At 35.4% G+C, this 24,479-nt stretch overlaps 1 protein-coding gene across 3 annotated transcripts in view; it reads right to left on the bottom strand.

Annotated features, from left to right (window-relative positions):
* LOC117325946 overlaps positions 1 to 24,479 on the bottom strand; it is a 231,364-nt gene that overhangs the window by 56,542 nt on the left and 150,343 nt on the right. Inside the window, exon 1 of one of the 3 annotated variants that reach the window (XM_033882477.1) lies at positions 20,530 to 20,781. The exons of the other annotated variants lie outside the window; for them this stretch is intronic. The gene's annotated coding sequence lies outside the window, so the exon portion shown is untranslated. Of the gene's footprint in view, positions 1 to 20,529; positions 20,782 to 24,479 lie in introns of those variants that run through there. 3 annotated transcript variants of the gene reach the window in all.

The following is a 24,479-nucleotide window of genomic DNA, read 5'->3' as shown; positions in this document are numbered from 1 at the left end:
ATATTCTCAAACATCACATAATTTAATATAAATTCGTCTTTTTTGGTGAAAATATGTACAATATCTTATTTTGTTATTTCTTTATGACATATTTTACGCTCAATAAATTGAAACGTTTTACTGAAAAGTGGTATATATGTCAGTGGACCAGTTCATCGTTCTAGGAAAATAAATCTGTAATCTATGAGAATATCTGTGGTCGGAATCAGGCGCAACTAAGTGGTAGACAAACTAATTGCTTTAGTGGTTGGTATTAGACCTCGGCACACAAACTGGCAAAATAATGCAAATACGACAGAAAAAGTCATTAGCAAACGTTCTGGGGTTGAGAAACTCGATCGGTCGGACAAGAAATTCTCGCAAGGTCCTCTGTACTTCAGGTCGACATTATACCAGTACTAAGTAATACCCAAAAATCTCCCTGTTAAACAGTGCAATAAATATCCGATAGACATTACTAACAGAACGATTTCGGTAGCAACGCAAGTGGTTATCATGAGGAATCATCCATAAAAGGGTTCATGTAGCAAGACCTGCGATCCTTTCTATTCCGTAACAGGGGCTGTGATTGGCTTGAAAACTCTCTTGTACAAGTATTTCTGTTACAGGGGCTGTGATTGGCTTGAAAACTCTGTTGTACAAGGATTTCTGTTACAGGGGCTGTGATTGGCTTGAAAAATCTGTTGTACAAGGATTTCTGTAACAGGGGCTGTGATTGCCTTGAAAACTCTGTTGTACAAGGATTTCTGTAACAGGGGCTGTGATTGCCCTGAAAACTCCCTTGTACAGGGCTTTCTGTTCCGTAGCAGGGGCTGTGATTGGCTTGAAAACTCCCTTGTAGAATGATTTCTGTTCCGTAACAGGGGCTGTGATTGGCTTGAAAACTCCCTTGTAGAATGATTTCTGTTCCGTAGCAGGGGCTGTGATTGGCTTGAAAACTCCCTTGTAGAATGATTTCTGTTCCGTAACAGGTGCTGTGATTGGCTTGAAAACCCCCATGTACATGTAGAAGGAGTTCTGTTCCGTAGCACTCCCGTACTAAGACCCCTGGCGCTTTCATCCCGGCCGACAAGACTGATCTATATATATTGATATAGCTTGTTTCGGAATCGTTGTAAAATGAATAAAAACTACATATACATTTACATATAGTCATGGTGATTCCCTAAAAAAGATTTATGTATCAAGGTCAGCGATAACTTTTTTTTTTTGTTATTTAAGGACGTACCAGGTTTGGCCATCGATAACCATAAGGACCTCTTTAAAGGATTTGTGCAGCATGGTATGTTATAGTCCTAGAAACTACCTTACAGAAGGGTTTGTGTTACTATGCCAGACCTACGATAGTCCTAGAAACTACCTTACAGAAGGATTTGTGTTACTATGCCAGACCTGCGATAGTCCTAGAAACTACCTTACAGAAGGATTTGTGTTACTATGCCAGACCTACGATAGTCCTAGAAACTACCTTACAGAAGGATTTGTGTTACTATGCCAGACCTGCGATAGTCCTAGAAACTACCTTACAGAAGGATTTGTGTTACTATGCCAGACCTGCGATAGTCCTAGAAACTACCTTACAGAAGGATTTGTGTTACTATGCCAGACCTACGATAGTCCTGGAAACTACCTTACAGAAGGATTTGTGTTACTATGCCAGACCTACGATAGTCCTGGAAACTACCTTACAGAAGGGTTTGTGTTACTATGCGAGGCCTGCGATTATCACGAAGCTTTCTTAATGAAGGATACCTATAGCAACGTGGCTTGAGACTACAGAAAAATACGAAATCTTCCTAATGATATTCGACTGACGAGACTGTAATGAGAGTACAATTCAAAACCCTATACTTATGTCAGCACGTGGACGGTAATTGGTACATTGTACATCATCTTTCAGGTAATAACAGCATAAATGATATACGCGGTCTTAATGAGGCAGGTTTACAAATACTTGCACGGGTTCATGCGTCCTTAAAATATTGATCTTATCGTTTTAATAACACATACGTCTGTAAGTCGTGATAGAATAGACGAGGGAGTGGTTATTGGAATACATTTCTGAATAACAGTTTGCTTTATGTAAGGGGAGTCAGCTTACCGAAACAAATATTTCAATTAATTAATTGACAATAGATATCCAGTGCTTACTGTGAAATCAATGATGTTGAAATGCCAATTTTTGTTGATTTATAATAGCGCTACATACATATCTGTAATTCCTTTTGATATCCAACATCATTATAAGGTAACAAATATCAAATATCATTAAGGACAAACGTATGATCGAAAGTCCTTTTCAAACGCACTCTGGTAAAAATCGTCTCCAGTAAACTTTCAGTGATGCAGATATTCGTAAGCATCTTACACCCGAAACTGTCGATTATACAAAATTGCTTGGTGGCCAAATACAATTAAAATGCATGCTATTGATATGTGCATTTTTATAGTCACTGTTTCGGGATTTTAGAATATTCGTCAGAATATGGATCATCAAAGTTATTGACAGGAATGCGTTCCGCTGTCGATTCCAAGCACAGCCAAACAGTGTGTGTTATGAGCAAATATAACAGAAACAATATTTATTTCCCGGTGACAAATATGTCACACAAATTATTGACAAATGCAGCATAATCCCGACAAGGACGAGTAAACGTCATCTGCAGTAGGAATACAAAGAAATATCTTTATTGAACTAACTGTATCACCAAATGGAAACTGCTTTAGATTATAAGCTGCCTGTTACAAAAGCCTGCAATTCAAATGTTGTCAAAGTCTAATTTGAATATTTCAATATCAGATCTTTAATGAGAAATAACTGGATATTACTTGCAACGCGGCATAACCAGGTGAGATTAAAAATAAGAAAAATCCAGCGGATTCGACTTAAAACAAGAAATAGTAGTGGAGCACATATCACTCACACTTTACCATAGCTTGACAACACATATCGTCAGTTTGTTCCGATGAGACAATAGGCAGCTAAGTACGTCTTAAATGTGTGTATTGTGCGACCCATTATTAACAAAAGAATACTGAACATCAAATGTAATTGCTGATCGATAACATATAATGAGGTATTAAAGTCATCTCATGCAGAACGCCGGAAAAGAATGGCATGACCGGCTTCCGGTTGTGGCTTTTCAGAAACAATACGATCAGACTTCCGGTTGTGGCTGTTCAGCAATGATACGGTCGATACAGGAGCACAGAACTTTTACTCAATGAAACACACAAGGCTTTGTTATTTTTCACTTGGAGCATACAAGATTCATGACGTATTATATTTCATGTGCCACTATATTGCTATGTATTCCGCATTTAGCAATTTTATGATAAATATCAAATTTCAGAGATACTGAGTTCAATATGAACTAATATCAAACTTAAAAATATACCACCTACAAAAATAATATCTTTGATCATAATTTATCAGTCTGATGTTGGTAACACCAGTGCTAATGGTAAGTATCGTTGTAATGCAACAGGTTTTGGTATTTCATTTGTCCAAGGCCTTTAGGTTGTTATTGACAATGTTGTTTATTTACAGATCTAATGAATCGATATCTAAACGACGAAGTATGATTGCCAGAATTTCATCTTGAAAGCCATTGCCAAGATATTGATGGTTTACCTGTAGTGACGGAATTCGATCAGCGATTATATTATTACTGCATTTTCCATGTTGATAAAAATCTATAGCTAATATTGCTGATTTAATGAAAAAGCTCTGAATGGTGATTTAGTTTTACCAAATGGATACTCAAATCAAATGGAAATTAATCAACTTTTTAACGATTAACGAACTAAATCCAACAAATAAAGTGAGAAGGTAATACATGCTAATCTGAAGTGTGTACTAGGTAGCATGATCGCTGAATAAAACCAACCAAACTTCTTTCAGTGTGATTGGTTTGTTCGGTTTATTTTTGTTTAACGTCTTTCTAACAGCCAGGATCATTTAAGGACGTGCCTGGTTTTGGAGGTGGAGGACAGCCAGAGTACCCGGAGAAAACCACTGACCTACAGTTAGTACCAGGCAACTGCCCCACATGGGATTCGAACTCGCAACCCAGAGGTGGAGGGCTAGTCATAAAGTGTCGGGACACCTTAACCACTCGGTCACCGCGGCCCCATCTTTCAGTGTGAGTAGTCCAATCAAAAATAAGACTATTCCAATTTTATTCACATGCCTGATACATAAAAATACTCACATGGTGCTATGAATGCTTGTTATGTTTAAAGAGTCCTTAGATTTTTTAAACAAGCATTTTTCCTAGCTTAACCTATCTCCTTACATTTAGTATCTGATGAGAAGTTTGTGTTTGAGGCCCGTAGCTTTCTTGATTTCGCCTCCTTCCATCATATGAAATGTATGTACAGTGAAAAAATGTAATTGTAATATTTCGATAGTTTTCAAATGCAATACCACGCCATCAGTTTAATAAATATCACATGCACTGAAAGAAGGCAATATAGAGCTAAATGTTCTTGTAGATGCAGGAGCTAACTTCTAATATCAAATTCATATTTAAAATATAATCTATTTTAAGTCATCAGTCTTATATATTTCCAATAAATATGTACTTTAGTAAAAAGCTAATTGGGTTCTCGAACTGACAGCTGCTTAAACACACTATACGTGCTATATATTGGCTAATTACTCGTGTCAACATCATACCATGTCGATACATGTATATTTAGTTTGTTCTTGGTAGCGTGAACCTGCATGTCTCCACCTGTACAAGAACCCACTGCCAGAGATGACGACTTTAGAAGATTAATCTCTGCCGCTATAAAGTGTCGAGCAATCGGGTAACAATCATACCTAGCCTGGCAATAACTGACGTGCTCTTGTGATGGCGTTGCCCCCGCGTTGTCGCAGGTAATCTGATAGGCTATAAAGCATGTAAAGTCTGGCGCGACCTAACCTCGGTCTAGTGGGAGGACTGTTAGGCCTAGCTACTGACACTTAGACACGGAAGTATTGTGGATGGAACTGTTCAATAGCAGGAGGTGTGTCAGCACAGTTAAAGTTAAAGACGTGTTCATGTTTGATTCGATTAATCTTTATTTGTAAAAAGAGAACATCATTTAGAATCAAAATATTTGTTCGGCTACATAGACAATACAGTAAGTGGCATGGAAATCTTACGTAATACATAGATATTACATTTAGTGGTTGTGAATTGTTTTTAAAATCGTTCCCATAAGCTACCTTATTAAGTACATGAACACTTTTCAAGTTTTCATTATTATTCAATTGATGTTTGGGAGAAGCATTAATTGAATAATAATGAAAACTTGAAAAGTATTTTTATTGTTCAGACACTTTATCAATAGGCCTCCACCTCTGGGTAGCGAGTTCGAAACCTACGTGGGGAAGTTGCAAGGTATGTACTGACTGTAGGCCGGTGGTTTTTCTCCGGGTACTCCGGCTTTCCTCCATCTCCCAAGCCAGGCACGTCTTTAAACGGCCCGCGCTGTTAATAGGACGTTAAACAAAATAAACCAAACCAAACTAAACGAAGTCAATATATAACAAAAAGATGCATTTTCAAGTTATATCTATATATATCTTTCAACCTATTTTATCGATCTATACACACTGGTGATGAATTACAACCATTTAAATGAAAGTTGTGAGATAAAATTCAAACAACGAAGTCGGATGAACTGTATTTCGTATTTCTTTTATCTGTATAATGTCAGGGGACTTTTGGATGCTTTATTAAACAGAAATCGTGATAAAAGTTACTTCTTATTGAATATTGATATTGTTATAATGCAACATTACTTATAATCAATTGCTCCCGATTAGGGACTTAAACGGAACTCGGAACTCGGAACTCGGAACCAACTTCAGGCTCCAATTTCCATTTCTTCCGTTGAATTAAAAACTACGCAAACCCCTATCTGTTATCTTCATACTGTCAGTAAATGTTGGAGTTTGGTAGCAACGTAACAATTATCCTCTTGCTTTGTGTAAATATCAGAGTTTGAAATAAGAAGCAGGCGTATTATCTCATTTTCAACAAAAAATAGGACGTAAACTGTATATTGGCTAGAATTTGTTTTGAAAGGTGCTAATATCGTGTGTGTCCTTAGTGGAATTATTTGAGACTAAGGGTGGTAGGGTACTTGGACCTTTAAGTCCTAATATTTTTACCATAACCTGTGCAACACGTTTTAATTGATTTGAAAAGTGACACGGTTTGGAGTTTTCCACTTCCTATGACCACTTTAGGTCCATAGCATCACTGAAGAGTCCTAGAAGGGCGGAACAGCTGTATGATGTCCCTAACATCACTAATGAATCATAGAAGGGTGAAACAGCTGCATGATGCCCCTAACATCACTAACGAATCCTAGAAGGGCGAAACAGTTGTATGATGTCTCTAACATCACTGACGAGTCCAAGAAGGGTGAAACAGCTGCATGATGTCCCTAACATCACTAACGAATCCTAGAAGGGCGAAACAGTTGTATGATGTCTCTAACATCACTGACGAGTCCAAGAAGGGTGAAACAGCTGCATGATGTCCCTAACATCACTAACGAATCATAGAAGGGCGAAACAGTTGTATGATGTCTCTAACATCACTGACGAGTCCTAGAAGGGCGAAACAGCTGCATGATATAATTTGATTGATTTTTGGGTCGACTGTATCTAGCGCTAAATTTGTTTTGAATGGTGCTAATGCTTTATGTGTCTTTGTACAGTCCTAGAAGTGGTCTGATATTACCTTTGGAACATTCCGTGCTGTTTGTGTTTCTTTGCATTTTATGTGACGCTTTACAGAATTCATGTAATGATTGATTGACGCTAAGATGTCCAGTATGGTTTTAACCCGTCATTTATTGCGGATTATGGTTAGAATGATGGACGCTTGGATTTGGAGACTCCGTCGTCTATCCTTGTGAAAATAAACCATCGATTGTAAGAATTCTGACTGTGAAACTTAGAGAAATGTAATCTACGCCAGATTCATTTTATAATCCGAGTGTTAAATATCTTTTAGAAGTCTTAAAGTCAGCATTACGAATGCGTAACATAAAATTAATGATTATCAAAATAACTTAAAAAAAACCAGTATTTTTGATATCCCAGTATATAGATGTAGGTAAATGTAAATGTATCTACCCTACCACATGGCAGCATTTTATATTAACAGAATTATAAATACAGCGAGCACCGAACACAGGTACCTAAAACTACTACTAAAATAACTATTCAGCATGAATAAATGTATCAATGAATAATCACTCAATATTTAATACCTGTATCAATGAATGACCTCTCAATACTATATACATGTATCAATGAATGACCTCTCAATACTATATACATGTATCAATGAATGACCTCTCAATACTATATACATGTATCAATGAATGACCTCTCAATACTATATACATGTATCAATGAATGACCTCTCAATACTATATACATGTATCAATAAATGACCTCTCAATACTATATACATGTATCAATGAATGACCTCTCAATACATGATACATGTATCAATGAATGACCTCTCAATACCTAATACATGTATCAATGAATGACCTCTCAATACTTAATACATGTATCAATGAATGACCTCTCAATACCTAATACATGTATCAATGAATGACCTCTCAATACATGATACATGTATCAATGAGTGACCACTCCATACCTAATACATGTACATGTATCAATGGATGACCACTCAATACCTAATACATGTATCAATGAATGACCTCTCAATACTTTATACATGTATCAATGAATGACCACTCACTACCTAATACATGTATCTATGAATGACCACTCAATACATGATACAAGTATAAATAAATGACCACCCAATACATAATACATGTATCAATGAATGACCTCTCAATACCTAATACATGTATCAAGGAATGACCACTCAATACCTAATACATGTATCAATGAATGACCTCTCAATACTATATACATGTATCAATGAATGACCTCTCAATACCTAATACATGTATCAATGAGTGACCTCTCAATACCTAATACAAGTATCAATGAATGACCTCTCAATACCTAATACATGTATCAATGAATGACCACTCAATACCTAATACATGTATCAATGAATGACCTCTCAATACCTAATACATGTATCAATGAGTGACCACTCAATACCTAATACATGTATCAAGGAATGACCACTCAATACCTAATACATGTATCGATGAATGACCACTCAATACCTAATACATGTATCAATGAATGACCTCTCAATACCTAATACATGTATCAAGGAATGACCAATCAATACCTTATACATGTATCAATGAATGACCACTCAATACTTAATACATGTATCAATGAATGACCTCTCAATACATGATACATGTATCAATGAGTGACCACTCCATACCTAATACATGTACATGTATCAATGGATGACCACTCAATACCTAATACATGTATCAATGAATGACCTCTCAATACTTTATACATGTATCAAGGAATGACCACTCAATACCTAATACATGTATCGATGAATGACCACTCAATATCTAATACATGTATCAATGAATGACCTCTCAATACCTAATACATGTATCAAGGAATGACCAATCAATACCTTATACATGTATCAATGAATGATCACTCAATACTTAATACATGTATCAAGGAATGACCACTCAATACCTGATACATGTACATGTATCAATGAATGACCACTCAATACCTAATACATGTATCAAGGAATGACCACTCAATACTAAATACAAGTGTCAATGAAAGACCTCTCAATGCCTTATACATGTATCCGAAAATATAACCATTGAAAGATAATATACAGGCGGTCAGAAGTTACTAGACAAACTTTGGTCGATTCTTCGTTGAGAATGCACGAGGGCGATATTTTAAGTGTCCTTTATGAACTCGCCCGCTTTTTGTTTGCTTTGTTTGTGTTCATTGATCAAATTATTTCAGAACAAATACACATGATTTGCTTCTATAACTTGCATTACATGTAGTAAGTACATTTGAACTCGTGTCAACTAAATTGATCTATTGAGCATAACCATTTTGTGGATTGACATTCATAAACTCGATTCTCGCTGATAGAATTCAGAATGGTTCAAACCAATATAAAGTCTAAAAACAAAAATCCATATAAAAGTCTACATTATTTATATAAATGTTCACATATTTCTATTGACATTAAACATATCGAGATATCGAAATGTTGATGTAATTTAATTGCCTATTTCATAATATTAGTGTAAAATTGATAACTTTCATTTTACATTTTATTTCGTTCATACATTGTATATACACGACTGGCTTCATTCATTGTTTAACCTGGATCTAAACTTTTCACAAAAATATGTTTAGCGATCATATACAGTCGACCCTTGTCATTTTGATCCACAGAAAACCACAGGCGCTTGCATAGAAAATATGACTTTCAATTTTTTTTTTGATATGACAGTGGTATGTGTAATCTGTTAAGCTTCAATTTTTTTTGATATGACAGTGGTATGTGTAATCTGTTAAGCTTCAATTTTTTTTGATATGACAGTGGTATGTGTAATCTGTTAAGCTGAAGCTTAACAGATTACACATACCACTGTGATATCAAAAAAAAATTGAAAGTCATATTTTCTATGCAAGCGCCTGTGCAGAAAACTACATACATCTATACGTATTCGAGATAACTTGGTATATCGTATATGTAATGTTTACTGCTGGACATGATTTTTTACTCTGTGTTAAACAGTTTGACTGTATATAACAAAGCAGACCTACTTCGACTGAGGATTTACATATGAAAGCATTATCGTCGCTAAAACGTTTTATTTTCAAAATATGAATATTGGAAATAATGTTATTTCAGGCGATGCCTATACAATTCTTGTGGGTTCAATCTATACAAGTTATAATAGAATGTACTTTTCCAGCACATTTATATATGTGTATGAATGCACTTTGTAATGTAATTATGATAAGGATCCTACACCCCTCCTAGATAATTGCCAATACCACAAATATCTGGGCTATATGCGATATGATCTATAATGAATTGTTCCATAAACAAATTTCCCTGTGGACATATAGGATTAGTTATAACGGCACTGAACCAACATCAACAAGTCAGGTTACCATGTGAGTCAAAATAACGATAGTTTCTTTTTGTCTTGACTGCATTGTAAATCGTACTCTTAGCTACACCGATACCAAGTCGGTCGATACCTTCAATCCTTCATTATCAGTATTCTATATGTCTGATGTATTTACCGTGTATAGTTGATGTTTCTCTTAGGTCCTCCCACTCATTTAACTCCTGAGCTGGTTTCCGCGTCTTGATCGCAGATGACAAAGGAAAATGGTAAAAATCTATTGTCTTGAAGACAGGCTAATACCCTATATATAAACAATATACAGCGTATCAAAGAATGATGTAACAAGGCATTGCCATGATATATAGATGTGTACTTATACACATTCAAACAATCGATAAGAAAATATATTTGTTGGTATTTATCTGATATCGAAATCGTGGCAGTTAAATACAATTGCATCTGAAATAAGTCACATACGTCACATAAAACAAATATGCAGCAGCTTGTCACGAGGGACAAGATAGGAAGCGCCGATGATGTGATTTATTGACATTATTACTCAGACTGTGATAAAGGTAGTTATACGATAAGAAGTTATTGATTATAATCACCTGGAAGACAACATTGTGTTCGCTCCATCATTTGAGGGTTTCAAACTTCATTTGTATCCCTCCAAATATATATGGGGCAAAGAAGTAATTCAAACAGTGTGGACAATGAGGCTTGTTAAATTTTCGAGACAATCCGCCCCTTTATCAAAACACAAATACAATCACATAATATATATAAGAAGTACTGGAAATACAATAAAATACAATAAGAATAATGTTTTAGTAACTGGAGAAACAACAATGAACCCTTCGGCAAACGTGGGCCGAAGGCGGATACTAGCGTGACTGTATCATGTTCAACACTAGAACGTTGAAAGTAACGTCATTTTGGGTCATCCCATACCGTCTAGTATATCGCGAGACTTAAGACATGTATATCAAGGAATGTTTCAGAAGGTACAAAAAAAAAACAAAAAAAAAACATCGTTAGTGGTAATATTATAGCTTAAAATGTAATTAATGCATAAGAATCATAACGTAAATGCTGTGAATCAATGCAGGTTATAATGTAACACCGGCTACAATGAAAAACGTTGTGTGGAACTGTTAAAAACGACAAAATAACGAAGCCATGATTCAAACTCAAAGTTGATTAAACGAGGGCAAACATAAACAAATATATAGATTTAAATGGCGACTCCTGAAGAAGTATAAGGAAAATTAGACCATACGATCCGGAAGAGTAAAAGTCTTTTGCTTCATCGACGACAACCGTCATACAAATCTAGGTCACGACGTCAACCACCATACAAATATAGGTCACGACGACAACCATCATACAAATATAGGTCACGACGACAACCGCCATACAAATATAGGTCACGACGACTACCACCATACAAATATAGGTCACGACGACAACCACCATACAAATATAGGTCACGACGACAACCACCATACAGATATAGGTCAAACTCGGACTAAGTCCCAATCTAAAGTGTTAGAGTTACTGACAATGTAAAGTGAATACATTATACTACATTTTGTTACGTTGTATTGTTCATTGATTGCAAAAACAGTATAAATTGTTACATTGGTGACGTAAGTAAAATAATTTGTTATAATGTATTGTCTTACCATCAAAGTAATGTGTGGTGCTGTTTGCAATAATATATTATCACTAAAGACACACTTCAATATATGAAAATTTGTTGAAGACCCGACCAGTGTTATCCTTACGTGAAATCCACATACGTGGTGTGCGAGTAGGTAAGTGGTGTGCATCGGACATCAAAGTGAAAAAAATCGATCAGGCGACATGCTTTGGACTGATTATAGAGAAAAAGACGCTTAATCGATAATTTTCTCTAATCAATCAATATCCAAATCACGTGCATCGAACGGATACTGATTAAATAATTAATATGTTTAACAGTACTAGGTTTTGTAACAAAACTGTTAACAATGAGATTAATTCTTTAGACTTCAAGAATAATGATGCCGATGTCGTCCAATAAGTAAAGGATAATGTAAACTTTAAAAGTAAAATTAAACAGATATACAATGTATGGTATATCTGCATGAATGGCTTAGTTCCTGACGCAATTTCAGGTGAATGTATTGATGATACATCCCATAGCACACCAAGTCTTTTACGTAGATATAATCTCCTCGCATACCAGCACAATACATGTATTCAAACCATCCACACACACACAGTCCAACTCATCTTTTCACAGATTGTCGCTTCATTGTCACACATACACAGTAACAGAAGTGAACCACTCTTTGAATACAAACACTAACACTGGGGTTCCCCCACTCGATACATCAAAGAGATTGAAAACCTCATTAGTATAATATATATGATAACATATACATTTCTAAAGGCGCAATGGAATAGATAGGATGACAAGTCTTATTAAACGTTTGATGCTATTTCATTTGCAGAACAGCAAACTAAAAATGTGATTTTAACCACTGTCATCACACAGGCCAAAGCGATGCCATGATATCATGACGTCAAAATCACTGGACCAAAAATATCACATCGGGCAGAAAAAATAAATACCATAGCGTCGTCATTCAGAAGAATACAGTTGCTCAAACACGTCATCAAGGTAAAGGATGAGAACAATGGAGCTCAAAACAAATAGGAAAGTATTGAACACATACAAGTAAAAGTAGATAAACCAGGATAATTCTAATAACAACATGATACCAAAATCATATTCCAAAATCAAAATCGATACAACGAGGAAAATATAAACAAAAAATATATTTGCAAAGAGACTCATGAAGAAGTACAAGGAGAATCAGACCAGGTCCTCCGGAAGAGTAAGCGGCTTCTGCTTCATCAACGACACCCACCATACGAATCTAGGTCAAATCCGAGATAAGCCACGCTGTCAAGTGAAATCAAGAGTGGTGATAACCGACCACCGGGTATTGCAACAAGCATCAAACACGTCTGATTCCATATCAAATAAGGAAAAAATCCTTTAAGACAACCCAAAAATACAATTATGTTATTGATCATAATAGAAAGTTAAAACCAGATATATCTAACTATTATTGCATACTAAGTAATATATATAATGTACCTGAATTTAGAGACAAAACCGAGACCTTTTAATGTTTCCGACTTAATACGTATACATTTCAAAATTCTTTATAAATACGAAAAATAATAATTATGTAAGTTTCGACAAAAATGATAAAAAAACTATTCCTTGTTAACACCCCATACTACTATCAAATTAACTATCAAACTATACATGTATAACTATAAAAACTGAAAATCTTCCAAAAAAGAATATTGACAATATAAAGAATGTTAAGTGTAATCAGATGATATTTCCGACACTACGTCATCCTTTCCATATGGTGCACAGTCAAACAAACGAGAAAGATAAAAATAATTCAATGAATCATAAAAAGGAACGGCAGATCACTGTTTCAGTAAAATATCATAAAAGTAAACAAACAGTAAATGTTGAGTAAAAGATTTGAAGATAGGGAAGGAAGTCAATAAATGGGATATTTTAGCTGGTGTACAGATATATTTGAATAAGGATGACGTATACAAGGTGGGCGTTCGAGAACGTGGCAGGTAAAACAGTTCCTCAGCAATAGTTGTGTAGCTTTGAATACTGAGGAATCTACAAAGCAATAGCCTGATAGGTCGGGAAATGACGTCAACTAATATCTGTTTTTGATTCTAAATAGTCACGCATATCCGTAATGAATCTCCCTTCAGTGTGTTGTCTATATTCTCATAAAAGACAACCTAGAAGTACATGGACTGTCAAATGATGAAGCACAGGAATCACATTGTAAACCACGTGCTACTTGTAATTCAAAACATCAGATATATAAATGTCTTCCGTTTTGATGTCTGCTTTAGATAAAGAAATATTAAACTATATCCGGAATTACTTGCCCTGTTGTGTTGGATAGATCAGATTTAGTAACAGTATACAATATTCGTTATTAACGTATAATATGTAGCACCAATCACAGATGATCTGAAGATCCATCCGGATTTGTGACAGTAATAATTTAGTATAGTGCTCTGATGTCTGCCAATATAGCTTGATATATATTATCACCACCATAATAAGAATAATCATCTCTATGAGGGGTAAAGGCTATCTTTATACTAAGAAGTGGACCGTTAATTGCTTATCTGATCCCCTATCGTAGATAAGATATATACAATTTAATATTGCGATAAAAGAAACCTTAGTGCAACACAACGAAATGACTATTTCTTTGTTATCTATCTAAAAATACTTCGCTCAACTCGACCAAATACAGCCCACTGTTGAAAGATCGTGCATCCACTTCTTGTTCTATTTATTTAATGTTTACAATCCAAGAGTAAAGGGTTTCGGAAACTAAGGAATCCCCTCTTCCACTTCTCCCCAATCTGTTCAAGTTCATCTCTAAACAAATAATTTTCCGTTTAAATAATCATCCCTAAGATCAATTTCCATTAACATAACCAGTCAATTAATAGTAGTGGCTTCTATATGAAAATCAAACAGGAGATTGAAATATATTATTAACTTTGAATATATGATATATAAATAAGTAATTATGAACACAGCACAGCTACGACAGGAAATTCAAAAACTTTAACCTTCGGTTCAACAACGAATGGGGTATATGATACAATAATTAGATATATATATCATAGTAACACAAATGTCGTAGGAAGTCAACTTTATGACTCGAGACCTGATCAGGCTTCATTTTCCACTGTTCCATTGATAGGGACATGGACTTGGTGTAGTGGCGTTGGCTGCAGGTATTTCTTACTTGGTGACTAGGTGTTTTAATATCGTATGTTCGGGGCAAAGTCAGGGCACGAGTAATAAAATTGTTTCCTTCGTCATTATCGTTACAATGTTATATAATTTATAAATGAACTATATATTTTGAGTATAAACCCAATCCTATTTACAGAACACACTAGGAATAAGACAATTTACATTTAAGACAAGTCTGGAATCAAGACATCAAGTATATTGTATGACAAGACAAAATTATTCTCGTCAATACAAAAAGCCTTTCGCTATAATGAAATCCGTTTGGCTGTCTGCACTCATTACTATCACATGGAAATTCTGAGGTTTCCCGCGTCAATCCTGGTGTGTGATCACCTGTTAGATAATGTAAAAGTCCGTCTGATTGTCCCAAAGCGATCATTTATCGCCTCTCAGAACGTGACGGGATGTCCCCTGACGCCGAGCTGCTTGTGATACAGTAGTGTTAACCACATCCACTGAACACAGAACGTCTGTGATAGTATGGGTAGAGTTCAAACTGGTCAATGTTACAGTGGTCACCTTCGCCCAAATTATGTCCGCTTTACAGTCATATCTAGACGGTTGGGTTTTGTTTTGATTAACCCTTGTCTCTAGAATATCAAAATTATCAATAAAATAACCTTTATGGTTTTGCTCTCGTCGATATGTCTGATTCTAGAACAAGGGGGAGATAACCTAGTGTAAGAAGCTAGCTGGGTAATTTAACAATGTTAATTAAGTCCAAGTCGGAAGCAATGCATTCCCTATACAAAATTTAGGGAACGTTCAAATTCGGAAACATTGCATGCAATAGGCATAAATAATGTAAAGATAAATAATATAAGTAGATGCTGTACATGAATGAATGGCTGTTTTTAATGTATACAGATGAAGCTGGTACGGTGTGTAGCATACCAACGGTAGTTTCATTCAATCTAACCCGGCTAAAGCACCTGGCACACTTCTGGTGAAACAAGTAATCTTCAAGTAGCATGAATGGTATGTCTGCCAATGTCTATAACACACGCCTACAACACACCATCAACGCCAGTGTATATCTATGGAGAATCAGACCAATTAAAATTTTACACGTTTATATTCCTGGACTGTGGTTATGACGTTCCACTTTTATGACAGATTTCGATTAATAAATATATATATATTTAGTCACAAAATATATGGTGAGGTTTTGTTAACACATGTTAAACTAACAAACCTTAATTTGCCTTTGAACAGTTGACTTTTATAACCAGTCAATAAAATACATACACAGGTATTTTTTCCTATACAATATTTGATATTATATGATATATACTTATCTTTTAGTAAACTCTATGGAATACATACACATTTGAAGCTAATACAAGGGACTCGATTGAAAACAAAAGACGAATGTCATTATAATGAAATTCGACATTGTGTTAGTAAGACTTGCTAGAAGTGGTATCGGACCAGTCACTCCTATATTTCATATATCCATTGGTCTCGCAACCTTTGTATTTATATCTCGATGAATTCGCTCTACCTGAGTATATCATGCGTTTGTTAACTTCATTAACCTAATGGCACCAGTCACGTTTCCGGATTGATTTTTCCCATCCCAATTCTAAAAGAAAGTCAATCAACAGGTTTTATATAATGTTTTTTTTTTATATCAGTGGTTATGTTACAGTGACAGGCATCAGCACATCATTGGAAACAAAAGAGGGTGCATTATCGTTAACCATTTGTAGAAAATTTGAACGCGATGAAAACTGTATCGCACTGGTAGACACACAAACAAATCAAAGCATTTCTTTGACTGCTTTTAAATGAGGGATCCATCAGTCACATTACTATGGGTTTTGAGATATGAATGTTTGTCGTGTTGAAATGCTAATCATCCTTGGGTAATCATGGCGTATCAAAGGACATGCGCACGTTGTTTCTTCATTTTTTATCCGTAATTTAAAATTGTCCTTGATCAAATGAAACCTCATACAACAGGACATTGAAAATTGTGTGATTAATAAATAAATATGAATGCGATTTATATTTTCTATTCACCTTGTGTGAAGTTAATCATCATTAACTCATCTTAACACAATAACAATACATTAAGCTATCCTTGACACCCTCAAAATACATTAAGCTCTCCTTGACACCCTAGCAACACTTGAAAAAAACAAGCTCTCCTTGACGCACATACAGTACACTACGATCTCCTTGACACATTAACAAAGCATTTATACTATCCTTGATACGCTTACATTATAATAAGCTCTCCTTAACCCATCGATAATATATCAAGCTCTCTTTGACACATTAACAATTCAGTCAGCTCTCCTTGACATACTTACAATATATTAAGTTCTTCTTGACACACCAGCATTATATTAAGCTCTCCATGACACCTAATAATCATACATTAAGATCTCCTTGACACCTACAAGATGTAATAATAATACATTAAGCTTTTATTTGAAATAACAAACTCTCCTTGACACACAGACAGTACATTAAGCTCTCCTTGCAACATTTAAAAAAAAAAACAAGCTCTTCTTTACACGCAGACAGTACATTACGATCTCCTTGACTCATTAACAAAGTATTAAAGTTCTCCTTGACACGATTACATTACATTTAGCTCCCATTAACACACAGATAATGTATTAAACTCTCTTTGACACATTAACAATACATTCAGCTCTCCTTGACAAACTTACGATACATTAAGCTCTCCTTGTTACAAAAACAATACATTCAGTTCTCCTTGATACACAAACAATACATTAGACTGACCTTGAGACACAAACAATACATTATACTGACCTTGACACACAAACAATACATTAGACTGACCTTGACACACAAACAATACATTAGACTGACCTTGACACACAAACAATACATTAGACTCACCTTGACACACAAACAATACATTAGACTGATCTTGATACACAAACAATACATTAGACTGACCTTGACACGTTAACAATACATTAGACTGACCTTGACACACAAACAATACATTAGACTCACCTTGACACACAAACAATACATTAGACTCACCTTGACACACAAACAATACATTAGACTCACCTTGACACACAAACAATACATTAGACTCACCTTGACACACAAACAATACATTAGACTGACCTTGACACACAAACAATACATTAGACTCACCTTGACACACAAACAATACATTAGACTGATCTTGACACACAAACAATACATTAGACTGACCTTGACACACAAATAATACATTAGACTCACATTGACACACAAACAATACATTAGACTGACCTTGACACACAAACAATACATTAGACTGACCTTGACACACAAACAATACATTAGACTGACCTTGACACACAAACAATACATTAGACTCACCTTGACACACAAACAATACATTAGACTCACCTTGATACACAAACGATACATTAGACTCACCTTGATACACAAACAATACATTAGACTGACCTTGACACACAAACAATACATTAGACTGACCTTGATACACACACAATACATTAGACTCACCTTGACACACAAACAATACATTAGACTGACCTTGACACACAAATGATACACTAGACTCGCCTTGACACAAAAACAACACATTAGACTGACCTTGACACACAAACAATACATTAGACTGACCTTGACACAAAAACAATACATTAGACTCACCTTGACACACAAACAATACATTAGACTCACCTTGATACACAAACAATACATTAGACTGACCTTGACACACAAACAATACATTAGACTCACCTTGACACACACACTACATTAGACTCACCTTGACACACAAACAATACATTAGACTCACTTTTACATATACATACGAGTAACCTCTCCTTGGTACAGATCATTAGCAATGCTTTAAACTCACTTTTACACAATATCGATATATTAAGCTCGACTGGGTAAATAAGCGATACATTTAATCCACATTGAATCATTTGCGATCCTGGACTTTAAATCACATTTAGACATTAACGATACACTTAAATCAACTTGACGTATAAACGACACGCTGAACTCACATTAACACAATTAAAATGCCTTTGGCGCAGAAACGACATATTACAATCACCTTGACATATTAACGGTCCATTTAACTCACACTGATACATTCACGATTTCTTTAATTTCCTTGACACAATATCTGTTTATTTAACCACCCTGACACATTAACTATACATTAAATTCACCATGACAAATTCACGATTCCTCTGAATCCTTGACATGATACCAGTATATTTACTCCACTTTGCATATAATGAGTTCGTCAAAATCACCTGGACGCATAAACGAAACATTAAAATCGCCTTTCCGTATCGACCGTTTTAATACACCTAGATTTACATGTATTGATAATAAATTAACTGGCCTCTATTAACGCACGTTGGCTCATTATCAATATGTCACATCTGGTTGATGATATATTCACACTATCAGATCTGATTGGATCGATGATTTATCTATAATGATCGAAAATGACAAAGATCATTAGACACTCAGATATCACATGCAAATACAATGTTAATTTGTTTTGCCCTGAAATGCATAACCTATTTAAGATTTTTGTAAGTTTAACTGCATGCATATTCAATGCATTGAGATCAAGGAAGTCCACTCCATCCTCGCCCGCCCCCTTCTATACCGCTATGAAAATAGGTTTGCGATCCTCTTTTAACGTTTCAAATAAACACAAAATATTATGTTATTTTTACCGAATATAATTCAATACAATAATAGCTAATGCAAATTAACCTACCGTTATCAAAACTTGATGGACGTAGAATACCATTGGATATCGGCACGGTAAGCCTGGGTTTAGTCAATGCTCTTAATATCAGGTTTACGCCTATAAGCGTACACACATGCTCACACAGCTACGTGATGGGTAAGAATGTATTTATATCAATTAGTCATAATATTGATAGGCAGTAAACCATAAAACTATTACCTACCTATATACCTCCGTAATGGATAAACGATGTTGGGAAATGATTGATGCTATGGCGATGTGGAATCTCTGTACCAAGTAAACTCCTATTTACCAATGAGTAATTCTGTTTGAAATAACGCTTGAGATGATAATAAGACTATACATTGCATAAACAATAACTTCTATCCATTATTACAGGTATATGTTATATTCCCATATAGCGTGTAGGTGTACACAATGGCTGCCTCCTATACGATAACCATTTATCGTCATCGCTTTATCTTCGAAGTCATTTTCGCTACAATGCTAATCATCATCAGTGTTGCTGGATACTATGATCCCAACGACGAAGTACATTGCGTTGTTTTGGTAATGAAAAAGTCATATTTTTTTCAATTTTAACTCATTACAAAGAGAGAAAAATAAAGCAGAACATTCGAAATCAACATCAACGTACTGTATTTGTCGTAGCATTGTACTATCACCACTAAGATAGTTAATGTTGTTTAAACTATCAAATGAAAGTGCAACAAGGTCACAACAACGACAAAAAATTGTCACCAATTTCTATGCATAAACAAGAGCACAATATCGATTGACATATACTTACAGGTAGGTTATTAGATGTCGACATTTCTATAATCCTATTGTCAATCAAACTCAGGCATTTTGTGTCTCCTGTTTAACTGCGGAACACACACACTCCGTTGTTTATCACAATAAAGCCATTTAGATCACACATGACACGTATCCATCCATCGCTGTCCTAGGCATTGCCAGGATTAATCGTCATGTGTAGCGATACGTAACGCATACCTCCCCGGCTCCCCCGTTCATGTACTCAGCTGACACATAAACCTCAGCTGCAGTAGTCTAAGCTCTACTCGCGACTGTAGCAGGGATGCGGGTGTAACGAGCGGTATCATAAGTAGCCTGGCTCACGGGGACAAAGCTGTTGATTCGTGAATGAGATTCTAAAACATCAATGCAAATCTGATTGCTTCGATATACATAGAGCGTTCATCACCATAAAACACGTACCTGGAAAATGTTTTGAAAATTTGCAACATTACTTTTTGTTGATATGGGTTTGGAACAAATATAATTCTTGTCATGATCTCCTTCAGACACCACATGGTATATGTCTACTGCGTGTATTAGAATTAATGGTAAACAAAGGCGATTTTAGTTGCATGTCTAGAACAAAAGATTCTACGCATCTGATACGTACCTACCACACGGAATGCATATCTTAGATCAGAGATTAATTCACTGATTCATGTGGAATACATGTTTATATACTGAATTAAACACTCGGAGATATGGGTTCAATACGGAAAGGTTCAGTATAAACATTCGGCAGTGGGTCACTGAGGAAATGTTAAACTTCTTAATATAAACAACCGGGTGTTGGATTACTGAGGAAATGTTCTTAGTATAAACACCCGGATGTTTGGTTACTGAAGAAACTTCCTTCGTACATAGTATAAACAACTGGATGTTGGGTTACTGTGGAAACGTCTCGGTATAAACAGCCGGATGTTCGGTTACTGGGGAAACGTTCTCGGTATAAACACCCGGATGTTTGGTTACTGAAGAAACTTCCTTCGTACATAGTATAAACAACTTGATGTTGGGTTACTGTGGAAACGTTCTCAGTATAAAATAATCGGATGCTGGGTTAGTGAGGAAACGTTCTTACTATAATGACCCGGATGTTGGGTTAGTGTGGAAACGTTCTTACAATAATGACCCGGATGTTGGGTTACTGTGGAAACATTCGCAGTATTAACACCCGGATGCTGAATATTTGAGGATATAAACAACCGGATGTTTGGTCACTGAGAAAACGTTATAAGTATAAATACATTATACCCAGAATTTCAGGTTGCCGAAGAAACGTCCCCATTATAAACACACTGATGTTTGGTTAATTAAGAAACGTTATTAGCTTAAATACCCGGATGTTGGGTTAATTTGTAAACGTTATTAGCTTGAATACCCGGCTGTTGGGTTAATTAGGAAACGTTATTAGTATAAATGGCAGTATATTTGGTTACTGAGGAAACGTTCTTACTATAAACACCCGGATGCTGGGTTACTGAAGAAACTGTTTACAGATAAACATCAAGACGTAAGCCACTGCTGAGAAATCAGCGTTTTAAGGATAAACACTTGATCACTGAGGAACCCTTTGATTATGAAAACACTGGTGTTTCAAACTGAGGGAACGTTTGTTTTTATAAAGCGTTCGTACACATCCATGATAAAGATACATATGTGACATTTTTGATTTATTTACTTACACATATGAAACACAGTTAAAAAATGCCCAATAGTAATCCAACAAGGACTCTCTAATAGATATATAATTCTATAATCTACTACACGGAATCCTTACTTACACATACTTATGTGGAGAGGAAGGCATGTGCAAAACCTCAACAGAGAACAGTTAGCAACAATTTATACATTAACGTTCTAGTCGACACTTCTCTATTTACAGGCCATTCCATGTCAGTACCAAACCTGTCGATAGCGCCATATTGTATTTATTATATTATCCATACATCACATTAACGAGAATCGCCTGTTCTTATCAATAACACTGCCACTCTAAATAAAGGCTCTGGCATAATACATTTGGCAGATATTGAATAAATTCTATGCCTTAGTTTGATACAATGGCAGTTATAAACTTCGTTATACTCTCTATGGATTCATATTATAACAATTAAAATTGTATAACGCCATGCTTGTTGCCGAATGCAACAGAATCCAACTGCACGTTTTGATAACATGAACTCCCTGGTGGCGGTCGATAGACGTTGGTCAGAGGACTATCCACACTAGGTTCACGGACTGTCTGATATATGTCGGATGAAACAGAAATTACTGATTATCGAATGACTGCACAGGCGGAGGGGAGTTTGTAACGAAAAAAATCGGTAAGGGTCAGTCAGTACCATGAACTAAAGACATACAATGAATAGAATAGGGAAAGAGTACTTCAAGCGTATGTCCGAACAGGAAAGCACATGTTGTCAATTACTGCAAATTAATATAACCATTTAAATAACCATTTAATACGAATTCGCTTCGTTAATTACCCACATTATTTTGCACTATAAATTAATAAGATATTCATTTGACTATACTTGCCAGGTATAGCAAAAACTGCGAGCGCGTTGAACAGCACTTTCAAAACGGCGCTGTCTTGTTGTCAAGCGCAACGTAACATGGATAGCGACGTCAAACAGTATGTTACGATTTTCGCGCTTTTTCAACACAGAGTATTTTTCTTTCTATTTTGTATAAAAAATCGAAATAAATAGAAAAAGTGAATGGTTTCCCGTTGAATATAATAAACATTTCATTCGTATGACAGAGTATACAGATATTTTCCACACGTGTTACCCGCTCGTGGAAAATATTGATATTCTGTCATGCAATGCACTCGTGAGAAATATCGATAATCAGTCATACAAGTGAAAGGTATAGGATATTCACTATATATTGCACAATTTTCGATATTGAATTTACAAACGAACGTTAAGTAATATAAAGGTGTATATTCTGAACTGTGTCACTATTCTACTAAGAGAAAACGTGACATACATGGTATTACAAACCTTGGGGAAGCAACCAACGATTACGAAATAATGTACAAAGGACAAATAAGGTATTATCACCTTACAATACAAATTGAGGATAGAGTACAAATTACAGTATTATTTTACAAATGTCGAATAGATTTGTTATACCAGTAAACAATTTTTTTTTCTATTACAATTGAATTTTTTCATCAGTTTCATCAGCTTTTCTTTGTAGTAACAGTATCGTATGTACATTTTGTACTGATACATTTAAATGCAAAATTGTATTATCTATTAACTGTTTTCTGTATCTGTTTGTTAATAACACCACTGCCCTCTAGACTACCTAAGGTCAATGTCACAGCACTGAATATGAACCCTTGTAGGCTTTACGAGGCAGGTGCTTTCTGCCTATGCGAAGAACCGAAGAATTTTCCAATATTGCACGTTCTAGCCAATAAACAGATAGCTACGATTATTTCTTTCCCAATCGTAAAATGAAAATAATTTGAATTTATTGTGAACGCATTCTGATTTTTATTTTGCAACCAAAGCAAATTGCTTGAATATATTATACATCCTTTTTTTTTACCGAATATGTGATGTTGGTTTTTATTTTAATACGTCAAAGATCCAGATATTTTTCTCATTAAAATATATTATTGGTGATATTTTATAGTTATAAGGAAGAGCAGATTAAGAGTGGGTGGAGAATGTACTATTGCAGACATTAATTCCTTGAGGCAACGAGTACTGCTTTGCAAAAATCAGATGGCTGTACTTTTTGCGGGGTTGTACTAAATAAGATCTTTAACACCATGGTCGTACTAATTCAATAGAAAACTCATTAAAAAGTGTGGTACATTGGTTCGTAATTGTGTTCCCGCTGGTAAACCGACAAATAGCACTAGACAGGTGGTAACAATTCAACAGATTCGAGGTTATTGTTAAAAGATCAAATATA

The sequence above is a fragment of the Pecten maximus genome, chromosome 4 (genome assembly GCF_902652985.1).
Source record: "Pecten maximus chromosome 4, xPecMax1.1, whole genome shotgun sequence".
NCBI lineage: Eukaryota > Metazoa > Mollusca > Bivalvia > Pectinida > Pectinidae > Pecten > Pecten maximus.
The sequence above is the reverse complement of the archived record's forward strand: the minus strand, read 5'-3'. Positions and strand labels throughout refer to the sequence as shown.